Source organism: Manis pentadactyla, chromosome 11, assembly GCF_030020395.1.
Source record: "Manis pentadactyla isolate mManPen7 chromosome 11, mManPen7.hap1, whole genome shotgun sequence".
NCBI lineage: Eukaryota > Metazoa > Chordata > Mammalia > Pholidota > Manidae > Manis > Manis pentadactyla.
In genome coordinates this window covers 75,364,119-75,377,959 of record NC_080029.1, presented here as the reverse complement: position 1 = coordinate 75,377,959, position 13,841 = coordinate 75,364,119, and positions in this window count along the sequence as shown.

The following is a 13,841-nucleotide window of genomic DNA, read 5'->3' as shown; positions in this document are numbered from 1 at the left end:
ATCACACAGCTGAAAGCTCTCCAGATGCCCTCTGGTGATCACACTTGCCTGCTGCTCATGCACATGCCTCACACAGAGGCGCTTCCTTCCTATACCTTGGCACGCACACAGCCCTCCCAGTGTGCTGCTATGCCTGGCAGAGACGCCTGTTAAAAATATGTCCCGCATAAATAGGCTCACAGTGCTGCACATTGCTGAGTATACAGACTCGAAATAGCTGTACCACATGCCCATGAGCTCCCTTTGAGGGATGCACACACACTGTGGCAGCCATGACTCCTGGATGCACACACAAGCACCCTCACGTGCATGGACATGGGTAATCACACATTACAGACCTCACAGAACTATCTCTTAAGCATACATACTTTCTAAGTAATAGTTCTCTGCCATCCTCTTCCCCTTGCCCCAAATGGACCTGCTTGTCCTCAGGCATAATCATAAACATACATCTCCCACTTGATATTTCTGTGTTTTAGGCAATTAAGTATATACCTTCCCTCACCCCCCATGCAGCCCGTTCATGCTGTACACACACATGTACACACCTCTCATGCATTCTGGTCCCATGTGCTCAGATACAGACATTCCCCTGGAACACACGAGTCCCCACTCCTAGGGCACATACATACATGTTTAGACCTGCACATGTGTGCTCAATGACCAGACCTGGTACTTTGCACGAAGCCCTACATGAAGCTTGCTGTTCCTAGAGGAGCCCCTTCCTAAACCTGGGGCCCACTTATCTCAAAGGAAGGCCTCCAGCTCCATGCTCCTACCTGAGAGCAGCAAGGAAAGACAGAGTGCAGAAGAGAGCTGTGGAGCCCAACATGGTCAGGGGCTGTATATATGGGGCAGCAGGCGCCCCCACCCCCATCTGTACCCAGTCCCTAGACGGATTTAGAAAGCACTGTTGTCACTAGAAGCATTTCCCCCAGCCTCCCCCCTTTCCCAAACAGTGCTCCCCTCCCCCCTCCTGCAGGAAACAATTGGAAGTGGTCGTCATTGTCATGGCATGGAGTATGCAGGGTCTGAGTTCCAGAGGGCGGGGATGGCTCAAAGTGCAGCCAAAATATCTCCCAGGGCAGGCCTTACATTCCATGGTTGCAGGAGAATGAACTGACCACGACCACCGTGACCTCAGGCAGGCAAGGCCTTGGCCCTCCCCCAGGGCTCCCTGGCTTCTGACACTGCTGCCCCTCAGGCGGGCCCCCTGCCTCTGGGCTGGCCTGGCTACACTTGCACAGTGTCCTTTCTGGTCGCTGGCCTGGGTCCTGCACCCCACAGTGAAAGGGGTGGGGGCCAAGTGTCAGCAACAGAGGGGTAGGACAGAGTTGGGGGCATGGCCCCTGGGTGGGGGCAGGATGGGGGCGCCTGGAAGGAGGTTTCCCAGCCAGGTGGCAAGAACAACGACCAGGGGGCTTACAGATGGGCACTCTGGCTCAGGCACTGATTTCCCTGGAGCAGCCTGGCATCATGGTGAAGTCACTGAGCTGCAGAGCCAGGCAGGCTGTTAGTAATAGGTCCAAGTTCTTCATTTTATGGGGAGGGTAAGTGTCTTCTTTAAGGTCATGCAGCTAGTCAGGGCAGCATGATTCAGGAGGGGAAGCTCAGCGGATGGGGAATGGAGCCCAGCCTGTGGAGGGAGGCCTGGGAGGGAGCGCTGGCGGTCCACCAAAGCAAGAACCCACTATGTGCAGAGGACAGGCCCCATCTGCCCGCTGCTCATAGTTTGCAGCCCTTTGCCTGACTCGTTTTCCTAGCTCTGCCCGCAGGTTCTAAATGCTCCAGCCCAGCCACACACTTTTGGAGCCATAGATAACACAGCTGCTGGGAGCTAGAAGGAGAACCTTAACCAAGACAGCTGTTGTCTGGCCCACCCACCCTCCTGTTCTGGGGGGCAGTCTCTGTCCAGACCTGGTAAGACTGGTGTTCTGGCAAGTGGGGCAGAGGGACAGGAAAAAGCTCCCCCCTCTCCTGCAGGCCTTAGGAGCAGCCACAGAGGTGGGGATGAAAGGGGGCTGGGGCTCCGCTGAGCACTTGCTAGTGGAGGCCAAGCTTTCCAGCCACAGGGCGCTCAAGCTTCACCTGCTCTTCCGCTCTTCCGTGTCTAGGCAACCACTGAGTGGTTTGGTTTGAAACCGCCCCCCTTCCCTACTGCGGATCTTCAGCGCATGCGGATTAATCCATCTGATTAGCCTTCAGTTTGGAGGGAGAGCGACAGGCCTGGGGGATGGGGGACAGAGCGGGTACATTTTGAAGGTGGTTGGGCACAGCAGGGAAAGGCGACTGTAGCTGGGGGCCTCAGTGGGGCTGTTGGTAATCAAGGCCAGTTGGAGGGCATGGAACAGCTGTTGGGGGAGGGCACAAGCAAGTGGGGTTAGACTATGAAACTGCGGGCACCAGCAGCTCTGCAGTGGCAGTGCCGAGGTGCACAGCTGCTAACACACCTGGCAAACAAACACTGGGAGATCAGACCAGGCCCTGCCAGGTGCTGAGGAATTAGGCCCAGTGGTAGGGACCTCAGGTTTTGGCAATAAAGAGCAAAATCTCTCTTCATCCACTCCTTCCAGCTTTCCAAATTCAAACCCCTCCCTGATTTGCCAGGGCTCAAGTAATTGAGATGCACAAAGGATGCTGGGATGGAGCTGAGCCACTTCAAAGCCAGGGTCTTCATTTTCCGGGGGCCAGTCTCCGAGGCTGTGCGCTGGGGAGGACTTCTCTACATTTAGTAAATCATCTACCCTTTGTTTCCTTCTTCTGGGTTTGGGGGCCCCTCACCTGTTGGTGTTCAGTATTGCTGTCCTCCACACCCCTGGCAGAAAAGAACTCTCCTGCCTGCCTTTGGACTCTGCCTCCTGTCTCCCCAATGTGAAGACAGATTGGAGGGTCTCATGTCCTTAAAGATCCCCACTCGTTCCCAGCCCTCCAGAACCTGCTCTTGGCCCCATAATGATTCCCTCCCTTCTACTCACTCCTGTCTGAAGACTGAGCAGCAACTTTGTGGATACCTTCATTCAACAAGTATTTATTGAGTGCCTACTATGTGCCAGGCATTGTTCTAGTCAATAGGGATCTAAGAGAGACCAAAAGAGAGACCCGTCGTCTGGCCAGCTCTCTTCAACTGTTTGTAGAAGTGAAAGCCAGGCCTGAGCTTATAGCCAGTGGCTTTGTACACATGCACACTTCTGGTGGGGGGATGAGGGGCCCAGGGCCCCACTGTGCAGGAGTGGGTGGGTTCAGCACAGATTGTACTACAGAGTGAGAGCAGACCAGGGAGAGCAGAGCAAAATGCTATAAATAAAGAGGGGCTGGAGGGAGGGCAGCTTCCCCAACGTAGACCAAATAAGGGCTGGAGTGGAAGGAAGGTGATCTACCTCTGCTGCCCTCTCCTCCCTCTGGAGCGTTGTGCCTGGTTTGTCTGGGCTCTGTCAGCACCCTGATCAAGTGTCAGGCCCAAACAGGGGCCTTCTGCTGTGAACATGCCAGCAGGAGTCTAGAGGGAAAGTTGCTAAAATTACTACCAGTAATGGAGGAAGGAGGGGGCATGAGGGGGTAAGTTAGAGGACGCTTCAGAGTGGAAAAAGAGAAATCAGAGAGGAGCCCTCAAACCCAAAGGGAAGCTGAAGGAGGGCAAAAGGAGGCAGGGTTTGGGGCCCAAGAAGAGGAACGAGTCCTTATTTTGTGCACATGGGAAAAGGGACCCGCCTTGGAGTGGGGCCAAGCACTCCTATCCTCCTGCACCCAGAATCCCTGCCCTTGGGGGGACCCCTACCCTGGCTCCACTCAAGCATGGGATTAGGGCCTGAGCTTTGTGCTTGTCTCAGGTTTCCCTTTACAAACAGCTGCTCCTTCTTGTCATTCTTTTGTCTTCCTGCTGACTCCAGAATCTTTTGTACCCCTCAACACCCTGCCCGCACTCACTACTCCCGAGTGTCTGCTTTCGGATAGACAGTGGACAGCTGACAAGAGGAGTGGGGAGGCAGTAGGGGCTGGGGCTGGGACAGTTTAGTTCGGGGTGTTTGGGAAGGTAGATCTTGCCTTCAGGAAGTGTTTGGAGGGGCACGACTCTGCAAAGGGAGGCTTTGGGAGTGCAACCAGTCTGGATCCAGGGCTGGAGGCCTCTGCATGCAAGGGGCAGCCTGGTGAGCATTGGGGTTATTCACAAAGACCCACTTTGGAACTCAGCTTTTCCATTTTCCAGCTGTGTGATTGATGCCTGTCAGGAAAACACTCAGAGTCAGTTTTTGTCATCATATGGAGATAGTCACATTTACCTTTTAGGCTAATTAAGACCATTAGAGTTTGCACAGGTAAAAGGCCCAACACAGCCCCAGACACATAGTGGGCCCTTTTATTGCCACCTGTAGTGGCAGCTTTTATTGTCAGGAGCACAGGTCCAGCCACAGGTGGGAAGGCTGGCTGCCATGGGTTCTTTGCTGCATATCTCCCTCAGCCCCACTAGGTCAGTTTGGTGCAAGGGACAGTCCAGGTGAGGGTAGATCAGAGATCCAGCCCCTCTGCTCTGCCCAGATTATGGCTGCCCCTGGAACAGCCTGACTGAGAGGCCAAGTCCTCGTGCTGTCCTAGGCTTAGTCCAGCTCCAGGCCAGCCCTGAGGTTGGAGAGGCACCCATGGGCTCACCCTCCTGACAGGCCAATGTGCAGAACTGAGGCCAACCAGGAGTTAACCAAGCGAGGTGGTAACACTGGCCAAGAACGTCTAATAGGAGCAGAGGCCCCAAGGGAGGGCCTACTTGGCCACTGGGGACAACTATCAGCTAGGTTTTTGTATGTGTCCTGGCTAAAGATCTTAGGGATCCTGGTGGTACTTTCTCTAAAGAGCTTTCTGGTGGCACTAGGATGGCCCTAGGGTCTGGGGTTTGGGTTGTGGAGAGAGACACAGATTAAACTGATGCCCTCAGAGATGAGGCTGACCCAGTTTCCTTCAACAGTCCTATTCACCTCTGGACTAGAGCCAGACTTAGGACATAGAGGGCTAGAAACCTCTGGAAGGAGAATGGCCAGGGTATTGTGATGCAAAATAATTGGGCAAACTGAAAACCAGCATCCTGGGGTTGCCTGCTGTACACTTTGGTTCTCAGACCTAGAGCCCTGCACACTGCTTTCTCTATGTTGGGCCCCATCTAGGGATCCAGCATAGGCCCTGCACCTCCCCCTGAGGACCTCTGCTCTGTCACAGGCAGCCCTCAGCATATCCTGCTGGATCAGCCCAGGATCTGGAGAGACCATGGAATTCACTAGGAATGACTTGCTCAGTGAGCAGCCAAGTGGTGAATGATCAGCTACTCCCTTCCCAAGGGGAGAAGGAATTCTGTACTTCATTCCTTCTGTCAGGGGCCCCACTTCCTTCCACAGGACTCCCTGGGACCACTACCTGTCTCCCCACCTCTACTGCTGCCCATCAAAAATGCAGGTGAGCGCACACACGCACACATGCCTATACACACATACACTGTGTGTGTTCACATATAGCTCTGCCCAAATGCCCATAGCAAGGTCTGAGCTGACTTCTGCAGCCAGTCTCAAGACAGAGCATTGGTGTTTGATGAACTTGCCAGGAATGCCTCCCTCCCAGCTTCCAGCCTATCTCATCCTTCCTTCCACCCCACTAGCTGGGTCCCAGTCAGTCACTTAATCAGATACCTTACTGAGCCTGCTGTATGCCCAGCTCTGTGGGGGTCACAGGAGGATTACATGGCCTCTGACTCACAGGCATTCCCCTCGGCTCGGGAAGCCACTGGTAACACACTGGAAACCAAAGGAGGATGGTCAGAGCTGCACAGTGTGGTCGTGATCTGGAACAACCCAGGGCAGAGAAACTCTTATTCAGTGTGAAGTGGGATAGTCAAAGGTTTCCAGGTGGGAACCTGAAACTGGGGCTTGAAGGGAGGTAAGGCTTTGAGAAACACTGGGAATGGGGATGTGGTCTAGGTGGTGACCGAAGGTATGGCAGGGGAACAGTATGGTGAGGTAGTAAGGACTCAGAGGGCATATGCCTGGCTGGACTATGGGGGCATGTGGATTTCAGGTGGGGCCATATTGAAGAAGAGGGGAAGTGACTGTGTGTGGAGTGCCTACTTGTGCCAGGCACCATGCACCACGTTTTATATATGTTATCTCACATTTGCCTGCCAATTAAATTGCTTTTTATGGTTGAGCAACAGGGTTCAGAGAGGCTAAGATATTTGCTGAACATCATGCAGCAAGTGTGGCTCTGGGATTCAAATCGAGGTCTGTCTTGCACCCACATGCTTTCTACTGACCCTGCCATGTTTCCCAGACCAGCAAAATGGACAACATCCTGGAAGCATTGAAGAACAACTACAGCTCTGGATCAATGACGGTCATAGTGACATCATGAGAGCAGAGTTTGAGGGGCCTAGCAAGGGTATTATTGGGCACTTTGAGGGAGAAGAGGCTGGAGGAAGGGAGGCTCAAAAGGAGAATAGCATAGCAATCAAGGTCAGGAGGAGACTGGGGCAGGCCTGAAGAGGAAAGGGCAAGGCTAGAAGGAATTCGAAGGAAGAAATAAAATGCTTTGCTGACAGACTGGACACAGGAAAGGAGGGAGTCTCATGACTGTGTGCTGCTGGCAAGGATGGTGGGAGTGGCATATGGGAAGGGCTTAGGTGGGCAGGAGCAGACTCCAAGTGTTTGGTTTAGGGGAGTTGGAGGTAAGAGTGGGGCATCTGACAGAAGTTGTTGTGCATCCCTGTTGGAAGGGAGGATTATGGGACTGGTGGGCAGGGCTGGTGAAGGAGACCGCTTGCCTTGGGGGACAGTGGAGGAAGCCATGAGGTTGGAGAGAAGAGGAAAAGTCCCAGGAGATACCAACAGGACAATGATGGGAGAAGGAAGAGAAGCCCACAGAGAAGGGAGAAAGTGACAAGAGCCAAGGAGCACAAGGAAAGAGCAGTTTCCTAGAAGCCAGAAGTGTTCCAAGAGGAGCAGGTGGCCATAGTGTCAGATGCCAAGGGAAAGCTGAGTGTCAGGGAGAGAGGAACTTGAGTGATCTTGGAGCAAGCTCCTTCTGTAGATCTGGGCAGAGCCAAGCTGCAGTGAGGTTACTGAGAAAAGGCTGAGTGGACAGGAAGTGGAGGCAGTGGGTGTGAACCATGCATTTGAGGAGTCTGGCAGTGAAGTGAGACATGAGACAGTGGCTAGAAGGGAAAGAGGGCCAACTTAACATGGTGTGTTTAGATTTTAAGGTTGGCAATCCTGAACTTGTGAAGAGTGCATGACAAAAGTTGCCCTTGTTTTGTCCCCCAATCCCTTTGACATTTTTTTGGTTATTTTCTTATTCCCATCTTTTTCTTGAAGGCTGAGGGGTAGTTTGGGAATAGTTGGAGAGTTGAGGTCGCTTCCTCTATTAAGGTGGGTTCGCAAACAGGAGACTCAGCTGGCTCCCTCACCTCCAGACACATGCAGGGAGCTTGGAGCAGAGCACAGGGAAGCCCTGTTCTCATCCCTTGGCCCTACTGACTGGCCTGAGAAAGGCCTTGGCCTCCTGCATTCCACTGTACAGGACAAAGTAGGGCTGGAGGGCAGGGAAGACCCCTAGAGGGTGATCTGGAAGCCATGACTCAGCTTCTTCTCCTTGCTTATGCCTCAGTCTTGTTACTTTTCTTGGAAAGATGGTGTTTCTGCTGTGATAGTGCAGGGGCCTCCACCTGTCACAAGCCGTTAACTGGCTGCGGCATTACTGCTAGTGTCTCAGAGCAGGGCTCTTGCTGGTGTCCCCAGAGGGCAGAAGGTAGAGGCTGACCGTTGTCTGGTGCTCCTGGGCTGCAGTGCCACGTGGCATTCCTGCTGCCAGGGGTGCAAGTCCACAGTTTAGAGCAGGACTTTAAATTCAGTCCTTTGCTGTCCATGTCCCCGATTCTACAAAAATATTAGAAACTGATTAAGAACATAAAGAGATACACACATTATGCAGGCCCTTACAGTCATGGGGGAAGGTGGGCCTGATCTAAAACAGAAGAGCCAGGGGAACTGGCTGCAGCTTTCTTCCAAGGGCCTGACACCTGAAGGGACCAGAGCTGGGACTTAGCTTCCCCACCTGTAGCAAGGAAAGAAGGGCCTTTATCAAAGGGCTTTGGGTTTACTAGATAAAATCAGTCTGAATCATTCTGAGCAGAAGTGGGAAGAAAGGGAGCTAGTGAGGTGGATGGTTTGTTGGGGACAGGGAAGAGCCAGGGAGGGTCCTTGAGGAGCTGGCGAGAGGGGCAGGCCAGGTGGTCCAGAGCAGTAGGAGGAGTGGGGCTGGCCAAGCGAGGTTCAGCTGTGGAGTGAATATGTCAAGACTGCAGAAAGAGTGGCAGAGCTTGTAGCTATGTGCCTGTGTGTCATGGGGGGAGGTGACCTTGCCCCAAGGGCAAAGACTCATGGCTCTGAGAAGTCAGGGCAGGGGTCACAGGTTTCAGCTCGGGCCTCCGTGCCTGGGCCCCTTATCACTGAGATTACAGCCTTGGCTGCCAAGAGCAGCTCCATGGGGGTGGTGTGAAACAAAGCAAAAGGCCCTTTTGTGGTGCTCAGTTCCTAAAAATAGCTGTGGCTGGGCTCAGGGAGGAGTCTCCAATGGCTTGCATGTCCTGAACCTTGTTCTCAGAGGGGCCCCTATGCCTGTTATCCAGCAGTGATGATTTTTCATTGTTAGGGGAGTGGAGATTGTCAGCCCACCTCCACCTTTGTTACCAGTCCTTGCCCAGCTCGGCTTTGAGGGAGGGTATAGCAATGGGAAAGAGGGAGGAGTGGACAAGAAACTGGTCTAAATGTGTTAGGAAAGGGGGGAAAAGGCCACCAACCTGGAAAACAAATCTGGTGCCTGAAGCTGAAGGCAGTGAGGAACTTGGGAGGAAAGGAGGTGAGGCAGTGGGGCCAGGAGGGAGACAGACATGGGGAAGATGGCTAGGTCGGGAGACTGGTGCTGGGTGTGCAAGGAAGCCAGTCAGGGCAGAGAGAAGCAGGCTAAGCAGGTGCAGGAGGCAGGACCCTGGGAAGAAAGGAGATGAGGAATTACGATGGGGGGTACTGGAGGAGAGGGACGGAATGGATAGGGATTAACAGAGAAGAGTAACTGGGAAGAGAAGAGGAAACAGTGGTATAGGAGACAGTGGAGACAGGGCAGAGGAGGGGGTGGTGCTGCTCTTGGAAAAGCTGGGGAAAAGGCTCTCCAGCAAGTGCCATTCCTGTGAGATAACAATGCAATTTAAATCCCTCCCTAATCTCCCCTCCTATTATTAGCCCTACGTTCTCTCAGAGAAGAGGCCACAGGTCCCCGGGCTCTGTCCTTTCCCCCATGCCCTTGGCTAGAATTAGACAGACGTGCCTGCATGGTTATCTGCTAACCATGGTCCTTCTGGCTCCTGGCAATGTCCCTGCAGAAGAGTGTGGAGAGGTGGTGGGAAGGAGATGGGAAGGTCACGGCACACACTCTGTGGACAAGGCAGCACCTGGATACCAAGAAGGATAAAGAGGCAGATCAGAGGCTCTTTGTTCTCAAAGAGTTTTCAGATCAATGAACACATAGCCAACATGATCACATGTCCTGAGTGACAACAGTTAACATGCAAAACACCAAAAAACTAAGACCATAAATACAGGAATGCAGAAGTCCTGTCACTGAAGGCAGAGCAATGAGGGAAGAAGGCAGATAGGCAACGTTTCTGCAGAAGGTAAGCTGAAGGGGAGCCCTGAAAGAGTTGGGTCTTGAGCAACCACATCCACAGCCACTGGCCAATGCCGTGGGTGTCCTGGGGGAAGTAAGAGAGACAAAGGCTTCCATACTGACCCTTCTGGCCCAGCCTCTGGGGAACAAAGTTGTCATGACTTAAACAAGGAGTAGCACCTCCAGGGTTCTATAAGCAGACTGGTATTTTCTGCTATTTTCTTGAAGCTGCTGTTTCTCTCTTGCCCAGTATGTTCTTTGTATGTTTTCCCCTGCCTTCCCTTTTGGCTTTAGTCTTCCCGAATACGGTTCAATATTTTGATATTTTAAATGGCCAAAAGTTATATATATGTTTAACTTTCAACTCTGACAACTCTAAATAAAACACATACATGATGAATAAGGTACCAAAGAGGGGTGAGCAGCTGCTGTTCTCTGTTCCTATAAAGGCTCCGATTGCTCCTGCAGGATGAAGGACATATATGAGATTCCCTGGACCTTATTCAAGGTGAGAGTGGAAGGAGCTCCTCCCTTTTTCTCTTTCTTTTTCTTTCTTCCTCCCTCCCTCCTTTCCTCCTTTCCTTCTTTTTCCTTCCTTCCTTCCTTCCTTTGTTCCACTTTCCTTTACTTCCTTCCTTCTTTCCTTCCTTCCTTCCTTCCTTCTTCTTTTTTTTGTCTGTTTTTTTCTTTTCTGTCTCTCAAATCTTATTCTCCTTCCTTCCTCCCTTCCTCCTCCTTTCCTTCATGCCAAATTACAAAAGTAATGCTCATGGGGTAGAGCATTTGACTGCAAAAGCAATGCTCATTACTTTAAAAATTCAAACAAATCTTCTAAAAGGAAAAGTGAAGCCCCTTCCACTATTACAGTCCCATTCTACAAAGGTAACCACAGTAATTGACTGGAAGTGTATCCATCCCGACCTCTCTAAGTATATGTATAAAATACACACTGGGATTGTTTTTCTGGGATATATAAAAATGAAATGTTTGTAGTTATTGGAGACTTCTCAAGTCACAGATTAGTCCAGGGATCCATTGTCTAGAAACTTGCATTTGGATGATCACCAGCGTCTCCAGAGGCTCAACAGTAATGAGTTTTCAAAAATGAATTTTAAAATGAACCAAAGAGGTTAAGGAAGGATAGCTTCCTATAAGAGGATGCTGACAAATATCCCCTTTCTGCCTCAGCTCTTTCTTGCCCCTGGACATCCTCCTCTTGGGCAGAGAGAAGAAACTCTGCCTGGGGGCAGAAGTGACAGTAGGCACATGATAGGCTCTTGGGACATGGGGAATTATCCTAATATAGTAAAGGCTACTGTATGGGTGTTTGGGAAAACGACTTTTTTTCACAACAGTAACATTGATATAATGATATCTGATCATTTCTTTTGCAAGGCCAATTCTGCAATGTCACATTTTTCATGTTTAGAAATTTACTTGCATTTCCGTTTTGAGCTTTGTAACATATCCTTTAGGTTAGATTTGTACCTGTTCTTTGCTGTGAAGGTCCTTAAGTGGCCTTTAGCCAAAGTCAATCAAAAGTTCTGACCAAGATCCAAATATAGTTGATGATCCTAATGCAGCCCTTGTGCTGACAGCTGGTGCAGCAGGGATGGCTGGACTCCCAATGCAAAAGCATAAGCCCAGAAGCATGTGACATACCATTCCCTGCTCTCATCTTGCTCTGTGCTGCTCCCCTGAGCCCCCCACACCTACTGTAGACCCTAGACTGAGTCAATACTAGCACCTCTGGTTTCTGCCACTTCCTATAGGCCCACCCTATGCCCTGTTCAATCAAAGGGAATGAGCCCTCTCCAGTCAAGGGGCAGAAAAAAGGAAAGAAAAGGCAAGACAATTGTGGATCTTGACAGAGCAAGGTCAATAGGCTGAGGGCCTGACATATGGACCTCTCCTGTCAGCCTGTCAAACAAGGAGCAGGCATGTGGAGGACCAATGTGGGAAGAAGGCTTGAAATCAAGAGAATGGAAATGGAAATGGAGGGTGCAGGGAAGGGAATGTACAGCCCCCAAAGACATGGGTGAGCCTTAGGAAGGCCTAGCCTCTCTGGACAGGGCTAGTGCTCCTGAGGATGAGGGTACAAAGGGAGGCTTGGCTCTAAGCCCCACACCCTCTTTCTCCTCTCCTATGCCTGTCACACCCGGGACGTCAGTCCTGGCCCTGGTCTGGCCCCATTTCAGGCCCCAGTGGGAGGGATAGAGCAAGCTCTTGCTCACACTTGGGAGTCTCAGCATCAGGTCATCCTTGCTGCTGTGCCATAGTTCTAGAAATTCAGCTTCCGTCTTGTTCCTAAGACTTGGGCCCCACCCTGTGCCCTCGTCTGGTATCTGAGCCCTGGGCTTGTTCCCTCTGCCAGAGGCCCTGTTTTGGTAACCCTCTTAGTTTTTCTGGCTCCCATCTACTTCATAGGGATTAGATTTTCCCCTTGAGCCTCAGACTGGAAGCTGGGGGCCCTGTTTCCTGCTGAAGGAAGGGGACAGCATATCTTAATAGCTAAGGGTGTAGGTTTTTAAGTCAAATAGAGAAGAGGTACCAGGTGCTATGATGGAAGAAGTCATGGAACATAAAAAAGGACACCTATCTGGACAGGGGATCAGGGAAGGCTCTCTGGAGAAAAGGACTTTTATTATTTTTTTTAGTTTTAAAAAATGTATGATGTTTTATTGTTACTGGCAAATGCCATATTGATTGACAATAGAGGAAAGAGGGAAATAGTAGGTAAATATTTGAAACAATAAAGAGACAACATTTATAAGATATATATAAATATATACAGAAACATATTTTCAGTATATATGTATTTCCTTCCTCACACAAAAGATTATCTTCATCACAATTAACATTAAATTTTTACTGGAGCAAAAAGAATAAGAATCTGAACTTGTGACATCTCCCTTAGATAGTAGGTTTTTTTACAAAACCGTTTGATTCAAGGATTTGAGTTAACTCTCAGTGGGAACAAAGTCTTCATGGCTTATAAGTATGCTAATGGGAATTTAGTCGGGGTTCATAAGTAAGTATTTGGGACTACAGTTTTATATTATAATAAAATGTTAAAATACTCTATTAAGAGAATTGAATCTGGATTATACATGGTGTAACATTTTGCTTTAATGGCACTTCTTTATTTTGCTATCATTAACGTACAATTACGTGAACAACATTATGGTTACTAGACTCCCCCCATTATCAAGTCCTCACCACATACCCCATTACAGTCATGGTCCATCAGCATAGTAAGATGCTATAGAATCACTACTTGTCTTCTCTGTGTTATACTGCCTTCCCCATGTCCCCCCACCACTACATTATGCATGCTAATCGTAATGCCCCTTTTCCCCTCTTATCCCTCCCTTCCTACCCATCCTCCCCAGTCCCTTTCCCTTTGGTAACTGTTAGTCCATTCCTGGGTTCTGTGAGTCTGCTGCTATTTTGTTCCTTCAGTTTTTCTTTGTTCTTATACTTCACAGATGAGTGAAATCATTTGATACTTGTCTTTCTCTGCCTGGCTTATTTCACTGAGCATAATACCCTCTAGTTCCATCCATGCTGTTGCAAATGGTAGGATTTGTTTTCTTCTTATGGCTGAATAATATTCCATTGTGTATATGTACCACATCTTCTTTATCCATTCATCTACTGATGGACACTTAGGTTGTTTCCATTACTTGGCTATTGTAAATAGTGCTGCGATAAAGATAGGGGTGCATATGTCTTTTTCAAACTGGGCTGCTGCATTCTTAAGGTAAATTCCTAGGAGTAGAATTCCTGGGTCAAATGGTATTTCTATTTTTAGTTTTTTGAGGAACCTCCATACTGCTTTCCACAATGGTTGAACTATTTTACATTCCCACCAGCAGTGTAGGAGGGTTCCCCTTTCTCCACATCCTTGCCAACATTTGTTGTTGGAAAGGACTTATAAGACAAGAATTGAAAGATGAGCTGGAGTAAGTCATGAAAAGAAGCAGCTCATCAAAGAGACCTGCATGTAAGGCCTGAGAGGAATTGAGATGAATTCACTGTGGCCAAAGTGTGGGAGTAGGAGAAATACAGCAAGAGAAGAGCCTGGGAGGCATGTGAGAGCTGGTCATGAGGGGCCATATGAACCAAACTAAGGGGGTTTGGACTTTAAC